General features: G+C 40.7%; 2 protein-coding genes across 51 annotated transcripts in view; one reads left to right on the top strand and one right to left on the bottom strand.

The window, feature by feature from the left end:
* Positions 1 to 16,781, top strand: part of LOC147374462 (uncharacterized) — a 441,112-nt gene that overhangs the window by 33,906 nt on the left and 390,425 nt on the right. For 36 of the 50 annotated variants that reach the window (XM_086397202.1, XM_086397210.1, XM_086397196.1 and 33 more), the window contains exon 2: positions 15,681 to 15,766. The exons of the other annotated variants lie outside the window; for them this stretch is intronic. The gene's annotated coding sequence lies outside the window, so the exon portion shown is untranslated. The remainder of the gene's footprint in view (positions 1 to 15,680; positions 15,767 to 16,781) is intronic. 50 annotated transcript variants of the gene reach the window in all.
* The window catches only part of GRM3 (glutamate metabotropic receptor 3), a 246,328-nt gene that overhangs the window by 162,992 nt on the left and 66,555 nt on the right, over positions 1 to 16,781 (bottom strand). The gene's annotated exons all lie outside the window — the stretch shown is intronic.

The following is a 16,781-nucleotide window of genomic DNA, read 5'->3' as shown; positions in this document are numbered from 1 at the left end:
GGAATGAGAGTCACATCTGCTTCCTCTGGTCATGCGAGAGAATGCTTGCACACTGAAGGGTTAACAGTTGTTGATATTTGAACTGGTGGTTAAAGTAGAGACTGAAGCAAGGTTTCCACAGCACAAAGTTTAAAAGGGCAAATGTGCAGTTATGTCAGATAGGAAATTGTGTCAGCCCTGGTCCTCTGAGAGGCAGAGGCCAAGATGGGATCAAATGTGCAAGAACTTTATTAGGAAAATAGCTGTGTGAGAAAAACAGGGAGTTAGCTGGATAAAGCTGGGGGATTTGTCAGACTAATACCAGTTTTTTTCTTGTATTCATATTTTTTTTTAAATTGAGGTATAGTTGGTTTATAGTATCATGCTAGTTTCAAGGTATATATGGCATAATGATTTAGTTATGTATCAATCTTTACAGATTCTTTCCCCTTCTGAGTTATTAAAGAATGTTGAATATAGTTCCCTATGCTGTACTGTGTCCTTGTTGGTTGGAGTCAGAAAGACCATCTGACTCCAACCAGATGACCAAAAAGATGAGAAAGACCAAACCAATTTGACCCACAGTGAAGGAGAGAAAGAAAAACTATTGGGTGGTCATGACCTTGACCCCTGTGTGATGTAAGAGGGCTCAGCAAAGGTGTCTGCAGGCCTTTGAGTCATAGTTGGCTCTCAGAGAAGTTCCACATCTCCCAGGAATGGGGAGGCCTTAGTATCATGGCCACACTCGAGGGCTGTAGATTCCCTTTGCCTTCGCCATATTTGGCACAAAATAAACTCTGCCTCATGTTTGGATCACTTGGGCCTGAGTTACAGAAGTTGGTCTTAACTGTCTTTGTATCTCCCACAACTTTCAGCCAAATAACTTTCGAGTACATAGACAGCACCCACATGTTGAACTAATGAGTTAATTTCTCAGGGACAGTGAAGGTGAATCTTACAGACTTCCAAGTACAGGGATTGTAACTGACAAGCTCCCCTACTGCTGGCTCGTGAATCACAGGTGGCATGCGCACTGAAGCTGTGCTTCCCAGAGCTCCTACCAGCTCATAGCTGGGGAGCTGAAAGAATAAAATAAGTGGACTATATTACTTACATTTTAATTGGTTGCATTAGCGTTATTAAAAATGAAATTATAAGTGGATTTAGTTGCCAGGATAATAAAAGTAGATAGAAGCTATATTCATAGGCTGTTCAATTTATGAACAAATAGTCTCTTGATTATGTACAACTATACAAGGACATACTCAAAATTGGCTTTGAGATAGCAGAAAATGCTCATTTTTAATTGCAGTGTAGTTTAATCTTGGTATTAAAACTTGTTGTTCCATTTTTTAATACCAAGATTCTCTGTGTTGTTGGTTCCTCAAATGGGTTATTTCCATTGTTTATGCCGTTAACCCTGCTGAGGACATACGCTATTTTCCTGATGCCATCCAAACATAATTCACCCTTCTTCCATGCTCCCATCCTACCCTTGTATCCCCAGCTCCACATAGTCTTTAGAATATATTTTTGGTATGAATTTTTCAATTAAAGACATTTTTGGTAAAACTCTGTTGTGTTTCCTAATTTTTTGAAATCTCAGCATTTCTAGTCTGCAGGACTTACTTTACTTTGATGTCTACTAATATGATACCATTTCCAAGTCTAAAATTACCCCCTCAGGGAAACAGAAGACTTGCTTCACTCAGACAGGTCTGAGCTGGTTACAGAGGCCGAGGTGTCAATGGTGGGAGGTAGAAGGAAAAGTGACTCAGTTTGATCCACCTATGAAGCTTCTGCAGGGCTAGGGTCTTAAAGAAAGGGTGCTTCTCTCTTGAGGTTAAGGGAATGTTGAAATTAAAGGGCCATATGAAGCTGACAGTCAAATGGGAAGCCTGGTTAGGTATGACCAAGAATAGAGTTGACATGGGTCACCAGAAGCAGAGTCTCTCATGGGATCTGTGATGAGGTGGTCTGAGGGCCAGGGGCTGGGTAGCAACAAGTCCTGAGGAGAGGGGAGCATGAATGTTGGGGGCAGCTATGCAGCGGCCGGGTTAGAGCTACAGGGCCACTTGTAGTTACAGGCACAGGAAGGAAAGCAGAGAACTGTACTAGCTGGGAAACTTCAGCATGCAAAGGACAGTGGGGCTCAGGACCAGGGTCTGAAATTGGGAACACAGGGCTGAACCTGAAATGGACTTGAAATGCAGTCCAAACCAGAGCGCTTGGGAAATCTAAGCTGGGGATTTCGTTGACTAAAAATGGAAGATGAGACCTTGAATAGATCACTTAGATGATAATTCAGGCACCAAAGCAAAATAACCTCTGTAATTTTTTTTTAAAGTCTAAAAATTAAGACTTTTGCTTTTTTGTTTTTAAATCAAAGCAAAGTCAGTTTTCAGAATCTTGTTAGTTTCAGTTGTACAATACAGTGATTCAGTTGTATAAATAGGTGGTGGTGTTTAGTCGCCAAGTAATGTCTCTTTTGCAGCCCCCTGAACTGTAGCCCACTAGGCTCCTCTGTCCACGAGATTTCCGAGGCAAGAATACTGGAGGGGCTTGCCATTTCCTTCTCCAGGGGATCTTCTCGACCCAGGAATTGAACCCATGACTCCTGAATTGCTGGTGGATTCTTCACTGCTACACCACCAGGGAGACACTCGGGAAACCCATAAATATGAATACATATACATACATATGGACTTCCCTGATGGGGTGGCAAAGAGTTGGACGTGACTTGGTGATTCAATAACAACAAACGTATATATACATATTGAATTGGCCAGAAAGTTTGTTCAGATTTTTCCACAACATCTTATGGAAAAACCTGAACAAACTTTTGGGCCAACCTAATATATGTTCTTCAGATTCTCTTTCCTTAAAGATTATTACAAAATATTGAGCATTGTTCCCTGTGCTATACAGTAGGTCCTTGTTGGATATTTTACATACACTAATGTGTATATGTTAATTCCAGTCTCCTAATTTATCTATTTCTCCCTGCCCCTCTTTCCCTTTTGGTAACCATAAGTTTTTTTCTATGTCTGTTGTCTCTTTCTATTTTGGAAATAAATTCATTTGTATCTCTCTCTCTTTTGGATTCCACATATAAGAGATATTATATGATAGTTATCTTCCTCTGTCTGGCTTACTTTACTTAGTATGATGATTTTTAAGTCCATCCATGTTGTGACATTTGTTTTTTAACAGCTGTGTGTGTGTGTGTGTGTGTGTGTGAGAGAGAGAGAGAGAAAGGGAGGTATTGAGATTGGAGCTAGTTAGTAAATTGTCAAGATATCCTCCTACTCTCTGCTTATATGGAGACAAAACCTTAAACCAAGGTGATTAAAAGACTCTGGCCAGCCTCAGTCATGTTCTGGTCAAGAGAACTCACTAATGATGCATCGTTAGAAGTTCCACCCTTTCTACCTTGGAACTGATTGCTTCTGGATGAGTTTCTTTAGCTCTATTCTCCCAGCAGTGGACCGGGCAGGCTCTTGCATAGTGCTAAGGGGAAATGAGTTTAAATCCAGCTCCGGGTTGGACGGGCTGGTGGGGTGTCCCTGTGATCCTCTGCCAGATGTCTATCCCAGCTGGCAGACTCACTGCCTCCCTTTCAGTGGTTGTTGTCAACACCGAGCTTCCTGCCAGCGGGAGTCGGTCTCTCCTCAATGGAGGGCAACATACCCTCAATCAGCATTTAGGTCCCTGTGTGAAGACATTCATGGATGAAACTCCCCGCTGCTTCTCATCTGCCTTCTGTTTTTTGAATTTCCCAGACACTCCTGAACTGTGAGGCTTCTGTGTGTGGCCTTTGCCGGGTGGGGGATTGGAGGAGCCTGGCAATACAAACCAAAGTGGCCACTGGCATGGAGCCTGAATGTTTACAGACCTCATTCCCATAGATCTTTAGTGTTGAGATGGGGCTTACGGTGCTTGGCATGTGGCCCAGGAGATTGCATGAGAAAAGGGCCTGTGGGTTGAACGTCTTGCTTTCTTGGAAGCACACAGTCCATAGTTAAGAACTTGATTTCTAGAGCCAGAGAGCCTGAGTTCAAATCCCAGCTCTGTCGGCTGCTAGCACTGGGATGGATTCATCACCTGGAGTCTTAGAGATGTGTGGGGTTTCAGTCTTCTCATTTGTAAAGTGGAAGAAACAACAGAAGCTGTTTCATGGGGGTGAGCTCCTATTTGGAAAGCACTTTATAACAGTGCCTGTACTTGTGCTTAGTCGCTTCAGTTGTGTCTGACTCTTCAGCCCCCTGGACTGTATCCCACCAGTCAGTCTTCTCTCTCCATGAGATTCTGCAGGCAAGATTGCAGGAGTGGGTTGCCATTTCCTTCTCCCATAACAGTGCCTGGCACTTGGTAAATATTATATTAATTGTTTGGTTAAATTAATGCGGTTCACATGCAGGTCAGGAAGCAACAGTTAGAACTGGACATGGAATAACAGACTGGTTCCAAATTGGGAAAGGAGTACATCAAGGCTGTATATTGTCACCCTGCTTATTTAACTTCTATGCAGAGTACATTATGCAAAATGCCAGGCTGGATGAAGCACACCCTGGAATCAAGACTGCCAGGAGAAATATCAATAACCTTAGATATGCAGATGACAGCACCCTTATGGCAGAAAGTGAAGAGGAACTAAAGAGTCTCTTGATGAACGTGAAAGAGGAGAGTGAAAAAGTTGGCCTAAAACTCAACATTCAGAAAACTAAGATCATGGCATCCGGTCCCATCACTTCATGGCAAATAGATGGGGAAACAGTGGAAACAGTGACAGATTTTATTTTGGGGGGCTCCAAAATCACTGCAGATGGTGACTGCAGCCATAATATTAAAAGACGCTTACTCCTTGGAATAAAAGTTATGACCAACCTAGACAGCATATTAAAAAGCAGAGACATTACTTTGCCAACAAAGGTCTGTCTAGTCAAAGCTATGGTTTTTCCAGTAGTCATGTTTGGATGTGAGAGTTGGACTATAAAGAAAGCTGAGTGCAGAACAATTGATGCTTTTGAACTGTAGTGTTGGAGGAGGGTCTTGAGAGTCCCTTGGACAGCAAGGAGATCCAATCAGTCCATCCTAAAGGAAATCAGTCCTGAATATTCATTGGGAGGACGGATGTTGAAGCTGAACCTCCAATAGTTTGGCCACCCAATGCGAAGAACCGACTCATTGGAAAAGATCCTGATGCTGGGAAGAATTGAAGGTGGGAGGTGAAGGGGACGACAGAGGATGAGATGGTTGGATGCATCACCGACTCAATGGACATGAGTTTGAGTAAACTCTGGGAGTTGGTGATGGACAGGGAGGCCTGATGTGCTGCAGTCCATGGGGTTGCAAAGAGTTGGACATGACTGAGCGACTCAACTGACTGATATCCTTTGGGTTTAGTGATGAAACAAATACTGATTACCAGAGATGATAAAAGTATTCTGCTTGACTGTGAGAAAGTACTATCTATAGTTAGCACTTGTTGGCTGTTTACCATGATCTAAATAGTGTGCTGGCCATTTTCCATAGTAATGATGAATAGTTACTTAGCCCTTGCATGTACCAGGCACCACTGCAAGCTACTTTTCTTCTTTGTTCCTCATAACAACCTACACAGAAGAACATAGAAGCCATTATTACAGTCATTCCCATTGTACTGATGAGTAAACTGAGGCAAGATGTTTGATAGCCTCGAGATTCCATGGGGAGGGGTAGAACGCAATTTGAATCTGGGCAGAATGGTTTCAGTCTGTGCATTTACCGCGATACATGCTGCCTCTCATGGAATCCCTCCTTGACTTATTACAGCAATCCTCTGTGGATGTATTCATACTCCTCTCATTTTACAGGGAATGAAACTGGAGGCTTAGAGAGGTTGAGCACGTTGCCTGAGTGCACATTGAAGTAAGTGAGGAAAGACTTGGATTCCAGACAATTTGCTAAAAATATAGAATCAGATCAAGATAAGTCTGACATGTCTGAGTGTCCTGAAGATGAGGAGGAAGGGGAAGGCAGAGAGGGGAGAAAGACATTTTGTTGCTGGTGTTGCTTTGAAAAATTTAAGACATGGAACATGCGCCATTTGCTGAAGGACCTTCCAGAGAAGTGTATTTATAAAAACTCATCAAGAAATAATTTCTCTTTTTAGCTACTCTTGCAGAGACAAAATTCTTTTCAGTGTCTGCTTTTAATCTCCTGAGTGGCTGTTGCAGGTCTAATTCTGTCTTCTAGGGAAGTGTGTTTCCTCAAAAAAGATTTTAAAAAGCAGCAAAGATATATTCGATGTTAGAATGTTCAGTGAAAAAAGTCTGAGTGCAAAATTGTATGACAACTTCTAGGTAAAAAATATTCAGCCATATGGACAAATCCCTGGAAGGGAATACAAAGCAATGAAAATACTTGTTTTGTTCAGGTGGTAAAATTGTGATTTACAAGAGTGTTTTTTTCCAATAATGCTATTGTTGTTCAGTCACTCAGTCATGTCTGACTCTTTGCGGCCTTGTGGACTGTAGCCCGCCAGGCTCCTCTGTCCATGGGATTCTGTCCAGGCAAGAATACTAGAATGGTTCGCCAGTTCCTTCTCCAGGAATACTGCTATTACTTGATAATTAAAGAAGACAGTTTATGAAATCAGCCCCTATTGTCCATATTGGTCTATGATCAGTGTCCCTAGTTTAACAGCATGTCCCTGGAGTCCTTGAGTAACCTCCAATCTCTCCTGCATTTACCTGAGGGGCACCTGACTAACAGGTCCATCTGCCCTATGATCTAAGTAGTGTGCCAACTATTTTCCATAGTAACGATGAATATGTACCTAGTCCTTGCATCTATCAGGCTCCATTCCAAACTACTTCACTCCTTTATTCCTCGTAACAACTCAGACAGGAGTACACAGATGAGACCCTTGTACTTCTTTGACTCTATGTTTTGTGTTGGTGTCATCAGATTGATTTGTATCATCCTCTGTTTCATCCATCATTTGAAAAAATTGATGAAAATTGCATACTGCCCTCCTTAAGCCCTTCCAAAGAAACTTCTTTAACCAAAACCAGCTGGAAATGGTCTCTCTTCCTCTGAACTTTTAGCATCTGTAATGGCCATGCAATGTGGGTGGCCTTTGACACATCCATCCACTCAGTCCTTTTAGATTATAAGCTTCTGGAGACCATAGATAGACTCTACTAAATTCTTCTTGTGTCTCACATGATTGCTTGCAAATGACAAAGGGAATTCTAGATATTATTTTATTGATGGAATTAACAATAAGTTAGGAAAAAGGCGCTCTGTTCACTTTAAACTTTAAGGAATATTTCTGTCACTACATCGTGCTTCATTTTGAAGGATAAAAAAATCCAAAATACAAAAATGTCAGAATTGAAAATAGTCTGACATTTTAATGAATTCATTGCAAAGTATGTCTCTTAGTAATGTTCACTTTGTCCTGAGAATTAGAAATATAACGTGTAATTTTTGGTTCAAATGGTCCGTAGATCTGTGTGAGCATAGTGTGGGTTTTCTCATGTTGAGCAGGTTTCCTTCCGCTGGACTGAAGTCCAGTGCAGCATTTCTGGTGCTTTGCCACCTTTGTGTTTGCTTCAGTATTTTGGAGTCTCATCTTCCAGTGTTATATTTTGATAAGCTTCATTAGCAAAATCTTGCCTTGTGATCTTGAAAAAAGAGTATAGAAATGAATGGTTTAGACACAAGTTTTTCCAGAGGAGAGAGGTGAGGTCTATCAGATGACAGTTATGTTTTGTATGCATGGTGGTCCAAAATTGTTCAGATCAGATCAGATGAGTCGCTCAGTCGTGTCCGACTCTTTGCGACTCCATGAATCACAGCACGCCAGGCCTCCCTGTCCATCACCAACTCCCAGAGTTCACTCAGACTCACGTCCATCGAGTCAGTGATGAAGCCATCTCATCGTCTGTCGTCCTCTTCTCCTGCCCCCAATCCCTCCCAGCATCAGAGTCTTTTCCAATGAGTCAACTCTTCGCATGAGGTGGCCAAAGTACTGGAGTTTCGGCTTTAGCATCATTCCTTCCAAAGAAATCCAAGGGCTGATCTCCTTCAGAATGGACTGGTTGGATCTCCTTGCAGTCCAAGGGACTCTCAAGAGTCTTCTCCAATTGTTAGGGGGCCTCAAAAAGAAAAATTAGAAACTTGACAAAATGATGTCTATTTATTTTATATATATTTTTTCCTCTCTTCCTTTTGTTCTCAGTTTTTGCTTTGTCCAAACTGGAGCTTCTCAAAAAGATGTATGCAAAACAATGGAAAAGACTCTGGTTATCTTTTCATTGCCAGATCTGACAGTATCAATATTTGGACTTGGGTCAATATGTCTTTTCTGTTTGTTTGTTTATTTATTTATTTTTAAAACTTAGGCCTTTGTCTTCTGGCTCACTCCTCAGTATGGAGACCAAGCTGCCAGTTCAGCCTTTCCTCCCTCTTTGAGCAAAGTGACCCTTTGATTCTCAAATCACTTATCTTTTGTGAAGAATCTGTCTCAAAGATGGGAAGTGAGATGACTTTGAGTTCTCCAGTGAGGGAACCTGTATGTTGGTGCCAATCAACCAGCATTTCTCTTGTCTGAGAGGTAATGAAACCCATTCTTTGTGTTTCACTTTAATGAGAAAATAAATGGTCCAAAGATTGAAAAATAAATGACATTGAAAGAAAGAGGCAAAGCAATTTAAAAGAAAGAAGGAAGAAGGAAGGGATGAAGAAAGCGGTAGCTGGAATATCTAATTGCAAATGGTTTTCTAGCATTCACTGATACATTAGCATTGCCTACCAGACTCCAGATACATGTGAAAATATAATCAATGATACCCATCAGCTTCCTTATTAGAGCTCTCTCTCTCTCTTTTTGATTGCAGAAACATGCTGCTGTATGTATGGAGGGAGGAACTGTAGGTGACTAGGAAATAGTTGCCTATGTGAGGTTAGCCTAATAATATTTTCAACACTGTTCGCAGGATTAAAGGAAATAGTTCATAGTTAACATTGGTTGGCTTGTCCTTAGTTTGCAGACTTTTGCACACTTGAGGTTTCTCTAAACCCCAAGCTTTCAGAATATAGAGAAAAGGAAACTATATTAATAGATGTTTGATACAGTCAGAACTGAATGAGGAAAGATAGTCTCTAAAGAAATTTCAAAGAAATAGGAGAAGAGAATGTTAATTTCCATGTAAATATATTCAGAAGTCTAGGCTTTTCAGCCTTCCAAGGTGGAAGAATTAATTATCAGTTTTCAAGAGAAAAATTTATTCACCGTACAGCTATAGCAAATAGAATCCTTTAGGTGTAAAATTCATGAAATTAATCTCAAAATAATTAAAATTAAGTATATCACCTTTCTTTTTCTTTCTTATACTTCAAACTTCCAAATATTTGATGTTACTGTTTAATATGTTTGTGAACAGTATTGAAAGATTGCCATCTATATTTGGAGATGTAAAGGAAGAAATTAAATGTGTTCTGGTTCATGGTCAAAACACATTGGCAAGGATGGTTTCTTTTTGTGACCCCATGTGATATTCTGAATCTTTAAAGAACTTGCTACTGCTAAGTCACTTCAGTCGTGTCCGACTCTGTGTGACTCCATAGACGGCAGCCCACCAGGCTTCCCGTCCCTGGGATTCTCCAGGCAAGAACACTGCAGTGGGTTGCCATTTCCTTCTCCAATGCATGAAAGTGAAAAGTGAAAGTGAAGTCGCTCAGTCATGTTCGACCCTCAGCGACCCCATGGACTGCAGCCTTCCAGGCTCCTCCATCCATGGGATTTTCCAGGCAAGAGTACTGGAGTGGGGTGCCATTGCCTTCTCCGTTTAAAGAACTACTGAAGTGATAATGAAACAGTATCAGTGTTGGTATCATTGACAATTATGAATGTCCTCTTACAAATTAATTTTAATAGTACTTATCTAGTCCATCCCTAAAAGGCTGAATAAAAACTCAAGACGAGTTTATTCTACTTTTAACTGTATCTATTAAAAAACATACTTAGTTTTCAAATAAGTATTTTAATACCCATGAAAAAAGGAGAAAAACTTTGAGTACTTCTTATTAATAGGGAGTATGAAAATATTTGGTTATATTGCTAAAATGAGGTTGCTGTGTGAAATCTGAGCAGGGTCAGAACTGATAGGCTAAGTGATATAGAGTATCTGTAACCATCAGATATAGAATATCTGAAATAGATGACTACAATAAGAGAGAAAATAATGGGATTAAACAACTTTTTCAGTAGAGGTAAATTAGGCAAACTTTAGGGATGGGGAGTTATAAAAGTCTCAAAGCTTTAGTTGATTTTAAGGTCTTTGAACATATCTGACTTATGTCCTCTTGGGCAGGTTAAGACTAGAAAGGACCTTTTTAGGAACTAAAAAGCCTCTTGATGATAGTGAAAGTGGAGAGTGAAAAGTTGGCTTAAAGCTCAATATTCAGAAAACGAAGATCATGGCATCCGGTCCCATCACTTCATGGGAAATAGATGGGGAAACAGTGGAAACAGTGTCAGACTTTATTTTGGGGGGCTTCAAAATCACTGCAGATGGTGACTGCAGCCATGAAATTAAAAGACGCTTACTCCTTGGAAGAAAAGTTATGACCAACCTAGATAGCATATTGAAAAGCAGAGACATTACTTTGCCAACAAAGGTCCATCTAGTCAAGGCTATGGTTTTTCCAGTGGTCATGTATGGATGTGAGAGTTGGACTGTGAAGAAGGCTGAGCGCCGAAGAATTGATGCTTTTGAACTGTGGTGATGGAGAAGACTCTTGAGAGTCCCTTGGACTGCAAGGAGATCCAACCAGCCCATTCTGAAGGAGATCAGCCCTGGGATTTCTTTGGAGGGAATGATGCTAAAGCTGAAACTCCAGTACTTTGGCCACCTCATGCAATGAGTTGACTCATTGGAAAAGACTCTGATGCTGGGAGGGATTGGGGGCAGGAGGAAAAGAGGACGACAGAGGATGAGATGGCTGGATGGCATCACTGACTTGATGGACGTGAGTCTGAGTGAACTCCGGGAGTTGGTGATGGACAGGGAGGCCTGGCGTGCTGTGATTCATGGGGTTGCAAAGAGTCAGCTATGACTGAGCGACTGAACTGAACTGAACATATCTGACTTATGTCCTCTTGGGCAGGTTAAGACTAGAAAGGATCTTTTAGAAAGGTATGAATTCATTATACTGTTTCATTTGCCTGGTTCCTTTAAAGGGACTGGTGAAGAAGTTGTGTTTCCCTGAAATGCTTTCAGTAGATCTGAGATTTTCTAACTATGCTATCAAATTTCCATGTGTTACCTGATGAATCATTCCACTTGGCTGAGTAAAAGTTTAACCAGAGTTGAAGTGGGATGAACAAATGAATGCACATTCCTAGAGAACAAAGTGAAAATTCCTCTCCTTGTATTTGTTGTAATTGTAATACAGGACATGGGCATTGCGTAAGCCCCAGTGACATTTCACTCCTGTAGCAAAGATGTGAAGCAGACAGAAGGTCTTGCCCTTCTCAGATGAGGCTTTGATTAAACCATCATTTTAAGGGGTGAGTGGCTTCATGTTCCAAATTCAAATTATAGTTTGAGGTAAGACTACTCGGATACTTCATGTGTGAGAGGAGACCAGAAATTTCAGAAAAGGCAGGTGAAAAAAAGTGGTAAGAGGTGAGACATTAGAAAATCATTTTGGTAGGAGGATGACTCAGTCATACTGAGCAGACTTCTCCTAACTGCTTAAACCTAAGCCTCTCCCATGGCTGGGCCTTTCCCAGTTATACAGTCATATGGATGGAGGGCCAAGGTCTTACGTGGACACTGATGTCTTTTTCTGATTTGTTTCTATGACTTGTGGACACAAGCTCCTTCTCCTAGCACACAGTTATAGCTCTTTATCTACTCCATGTCTTTGCTCCATTATCTGAGGTTGATTTTTGAGAGTGTTGCCCCAGAGAAAATCTTCGGAATACATTGACATTTCATGAAACTTGCACCTGACAACTTAACGCACGGCAGCTTCTCCCACCTCTTTGGGGTTGTGGAGTATTAAGATATATTGGAGAATGGGAGATTGTGAAGGTGGTCCTTAACAAACAAATGCTTTGCCTGTCTCAGGGTGGAATTTCTGGAGCATGGCTTGAGGATCTGTCCTTTGACAAAGTCTGATCTGATGGTTATACAGTTGATATTAAATTTTATAAAATCATTCACAAGGGAAAAACTTAGATTCTGAAAATATCTTTATGAGACATTCAGCTGGGAAAAACAAAGAACATATTTTGTCTCGTTGTCAAGTTTTCCAGTGAGAAAAACCGCAGGTAATCATTATGATGTGTCCCCAAAATAGGAAAACAAAAGTTCATCTCTAGGACTATTTGTTTAGCTAAAGAAAGTTTATACAGCTTGTGGGAAATTATCTCCTAGAAGGTTGTTCTTTTTTATGTTTGTTCTGCCTGGTTTTTCCTCTGGAAGAGTAACTCTAGTGTGCCGACTGTCAGCTACTTTTTGATACATAGGCTGGCTCTTGAACCTGGCGTTGTATTATTTCTCTTGTTTTAGGGAAATGTATTCAGGTGATAGAACTGTCAAGTACCTGAGTGTTTACCAGGGCCAAAATGTTTTCTTAAGAAAGATTAAAAAAAATGAAAGAGGGTGAGATGGAGATCATTCTGTTCTCTCTCGTGTGCTTTTTCACTTACAGCACAGACAGAGTTGGATTTGTGAAGAATATTGGCCAAAGGAGAATAATTGAGTGCTTTAGGGAGCCCAAAGCTGAGCTTCAGCTCATGGTTCTGATAAAGATCAGCTCATTGGAATATGAATCCCCCACCCATAAGCCTTGTTTAAGAATCTTAGATTCTTGAAAATAATGATAACCCTGTGTTCTCTGTGTTTATAAATAAACACTGAAAGCTTGCTTGCTGAGGGTGTCTATCAGGGATGTGCAGCTACTTGTGCAAGCCTGACTCAGCAGGCTTCCACCTGGGCACATTGTGTTCTGTCCCTAGAAAACTGGACCCTACAAGTGAGGTGGTCTTGCCAGTCACTTTGATCAACGCTTACCATCCCTGGGGGGCTACGTAAATGTTCCAGCCAAGGGGTGAAGCAAAGGGTTGAGACAGTTTCCAAGATAATCTAGGAATTCATCTCTTTTTCTTTTTCTCTTGTCAAATAACAGCTTATGGAAAAAATGTATTTATGATTTGGATAGTAGTAAAACTTTGAGATTGAATTTTGTCTGGGATTACAAAAATTAATATAGAATATTTAAATGTGGTTTTATTACATTTAAATTCAGTTAATCTCAGCTTAAATTGCTGGAGAAGGAAATGGCAACCCACTCCAGGATTCTTGCCTAGAGAATCCTGTGGACAGAGGAGCCTGGTAGGCTGCTGTCCATAGGGTCGCACAGAGTCGGACACGACTGAAGCGACTTAGCATGCATGCATGCAGGTTAAATCATATATTCTAAATTAGCAGAGTATAAATTAATGGCACTGATGCTACCAAGTAAATTGAAGGCTTTTGAATTCATGTATCTGAGCACATTAGTATTCATTTTTCCCAGCCACGAAGAAGGACATATGACAGTAGAAGCAATAATTTCTCTTGAGTGACCCCAGTCTCCTTACATTATTATAGAAATGCTCAGTATCCTCTGGAAAACAGAAAAACAATCCCAGTACTGCTTTGTGCTCCACTTTCCAGCTTCCTTAATTGTGTTGTGTCAAGATATTGGGACATAAATAAGATAATTGTCTGGCTTCACCATATAGCGTGAGGCAGATTTTACTCAGACTGAGAAAGGTAGGAAACACTTTTCAAGGCAGCTTCAGGGTTGTTAATTAAAACATAGAGCAAATTAGAGTGAAAAATATAAAGTTGTGTTTAGTAGCTGGGAACTGACATGAGGCTTCTCCCAAGAATTTGAAAATAAGATTGTAGGCTATGTTTTCATTTCACAATTAAAGATGAGAACAGAAACCTTCCACCTTAACCATTTCAGCAGAAACTGAAGGGGTTCTATAAAGCATTTGGAAAAGTGCCTTTTCATGAATACTTTCGTTTTCATTACCTCTCTCAGTTTTGAATTCATGCTTCTTAAAATTGTTTTCTGGTTATGAATTGGCTCCCTGATGAGGTCTGTCTCAATGCAGCAGTTAGACTAGTTGAACACAATTAGGTACTTGGGTCTCTAAGACCATTGTTTGTTTTTGCGAATTAATAAAATGACCTCAGGCTTTTACACATCAGTTTTCTGAGCTTGGTTCATGGAAACCCTACTTACTGATGGTACCTGCCCTCAGTATGTGGGAAGTGTCTGCAGGATACAGTCGGCCTGTGGACTGTGGTAAATTCACCAGGTTCATGAACACCATGCTATGAAGCCTGCACTCTTAGCTCCCCATTGACTAGAGATCTTGGCAGCATAGAAGTTCATTGAAGACTCTTAAAAATAAATAATACGTTTTACATTGGATCAGATCAAACTTTTCCTGCCCTCAAATAAGGATGATGTTAATAATGTTCTGTGTGACTTCTTAACCCTCTTGACCCCTTGGGAAATGCTGATTCTCCTCATCTCATGACACATGCCTCATTCTCAAGCCTGAAAGTTTCCCATGACCCCATTCCTCCAAAATGATTTTGTTCCATTTTGGCTGAAGTGGACCTTGCAGTGAGATCTGTTGGCTTTCTATTTCAGCATGGGATATGATGTATGATTTACGTTGATGTTAAAAAATAACTTTTCTGATTAGATAAATAAAGCATTTTCAAAATTTGAAAAACAAATGAAAACAAAAAGAAAATACAGATTCCCCTCTAATACCACCACCTGCAGGTTCTCTGTACTTTCTAAAAAAGCCTTGTTTCTCATGCCTGATACCACATTTGATGGCTCCTATCAGTATGCCCTGCCATTCTGATGACATTAGTGAGGGAGATGGTGTTTTAGGAGTAGCCATTAGGAGTGCTAGTTGCTCAGTTATTAAATCATCAGAATAAACAGACCGAGAACCAACTAGGGTCAGGTTCTAGGGGAACAATCATTCCCACATAAGAGGCAAAGAAGTGAAGATTTTAGATGAATACAGATTGTTTCTAATTGTCTCCTACAAATTGGTACTTGCTGTTTATCTCTACAAGAATTCAATTATGAGCTGCTGCAGATGCTGACCTCAACACCCCCTGAAAGGAGGTGGAGATCAGAAATGAGGTACTCTGTGCTCTGGAAAAAACTGGCAGAACAGGTCTTCAGATAGTTAGATATTTTTAGGAGCCAATTTTATGAGCCCAATTCTTTTATCTCCTCACATCTAGAAAAACACTAAAACCCTTCATGGTGATGTCCGCTCCTTGTGACTAGCAACAGCCTTCTGCAAGACATATGTGTTGGGTTGCATGTGTTCTCCCTTCACTGGAATCACGTATGTACTGACCTTCCCATCTCCCTATCTGAAGCAGTTTCTCAGAGCTATTTGAGATGCTGTCTCCCGGGCTCTAGAGAATCTCTTGGACAGAGGAGGCTGGCAGGCTGCAGTCCATAGGGTTGCAAAGAGTTGGACATGGCTGAAGTGACAGCACGCATGCATGAACACATGCCCTCCCGAGCTCTACTCCTCATTTTGCCCAAATACAGCTTAACTCACAATTCTCACATTGTGCTTATTTTTTTTTTTTTTCCAGTCGACATAATCATCCTGTAGAAGATAGTACGTTTCAGCCTCTACTAATCAAGTGGATTGAGGGAAAATTCCCCTGAATCTATTAAGGTAGCTGATGTGATTTTAGCAAATTTTCTTTCTGAACCTCAGCCTCTCCTAATTAATAAGCGGGTCACAGCTCAAGGGTTACTTTCCTGAAGCAGTCTAATGCTGTTCCCCCATGGATTTCTCTTTCATGGTTAAACTTTCATTTTTGACTTTAAAATCTCTGGCTTTGTGTATGTTATTTAAGATCTTTAGGGATGTAAAGAATTCATTAGTGCCCTCTCTCAGGGTAATGCTCTCAGCACATTTACATAACTGAAGAGCTTCCTAGTAAAGAAACATACCTTTGGTGGGGCAGGTGGAGGGGCTTGAGGAGGGTGGAGGGAAGATTTCTGAATCTCAAGACAAATGCTTTAGCAAGGAAGATAGGACTGAATGTGAAATGGCACTGTCATAGGACACTTAGGAGACGAGGAAGCTGTAAATACAGCCACTGAGGCCTTGTTCTGGAAAAGTGTCCCCAAGGACTCTTCTGGTTTGCAAGGGTATTAATCAGTTATTAATTAACATTTCAGCTGGCAGTATTTTTTTCCCCCCAGTGTTTGAATAGAAAATTTATGGACTCTGTTGCAGAGGGAGAGGGTGGGAAGATTTGGGAGAATGGCAATGAAACATGTAAAATATCATGTAGGAAACGAGTTGCCAGTCCAGGTTCGATGCATGATGCTGGATGCTTGGGGCTGGTGCACTGGGACGGCCCAGAGGGATGGTATGGGGAGGGAGGAGGGAGGAGGGTTCGGGATGGGGAACACATGTATACCTGTGGCGGATTCATTTTGATATTTGGCAAAACTAATACAATTATGTAAAGTTTAAAAATAAAATAAAATTAGAGGAAAAAAAAAAAAGAAAAAAAAAAAAAAAAAAAAGAAAGAAAATTGGACTTGCAAAATGTGCATTTTGCTTTAGGGTTCCAAGTATGTTTTTATAATTGAAGTATAGTTGATTTACAATATTGTGTTAGTTTCAGGTGCACAGCAAAGTGATTTGGTTATACACTTGTAGATGTATGTATCTA

The sequence above is a fragment of the Bos grunniens genome, chromosome 4 (genome assembly GCF_055505025.1).
Source record: "Bos grunniens cultivar Pamir isolate PY7600 chromosome 4, Bosgru_T2T1.0, whole genome shotgun sequence".
Classification (NCBI taxonomy): domain Eukaryota; kingdom Metazoa; phylum Chordata; class Mammalia; order Artiodactyla; family Bovidae; genus Bos; species Bos grunniens.
Note: the sequence above shows the minus strand (reverse complement) of the source record. Positions and strands in the feature narration are given on the sequence as shown.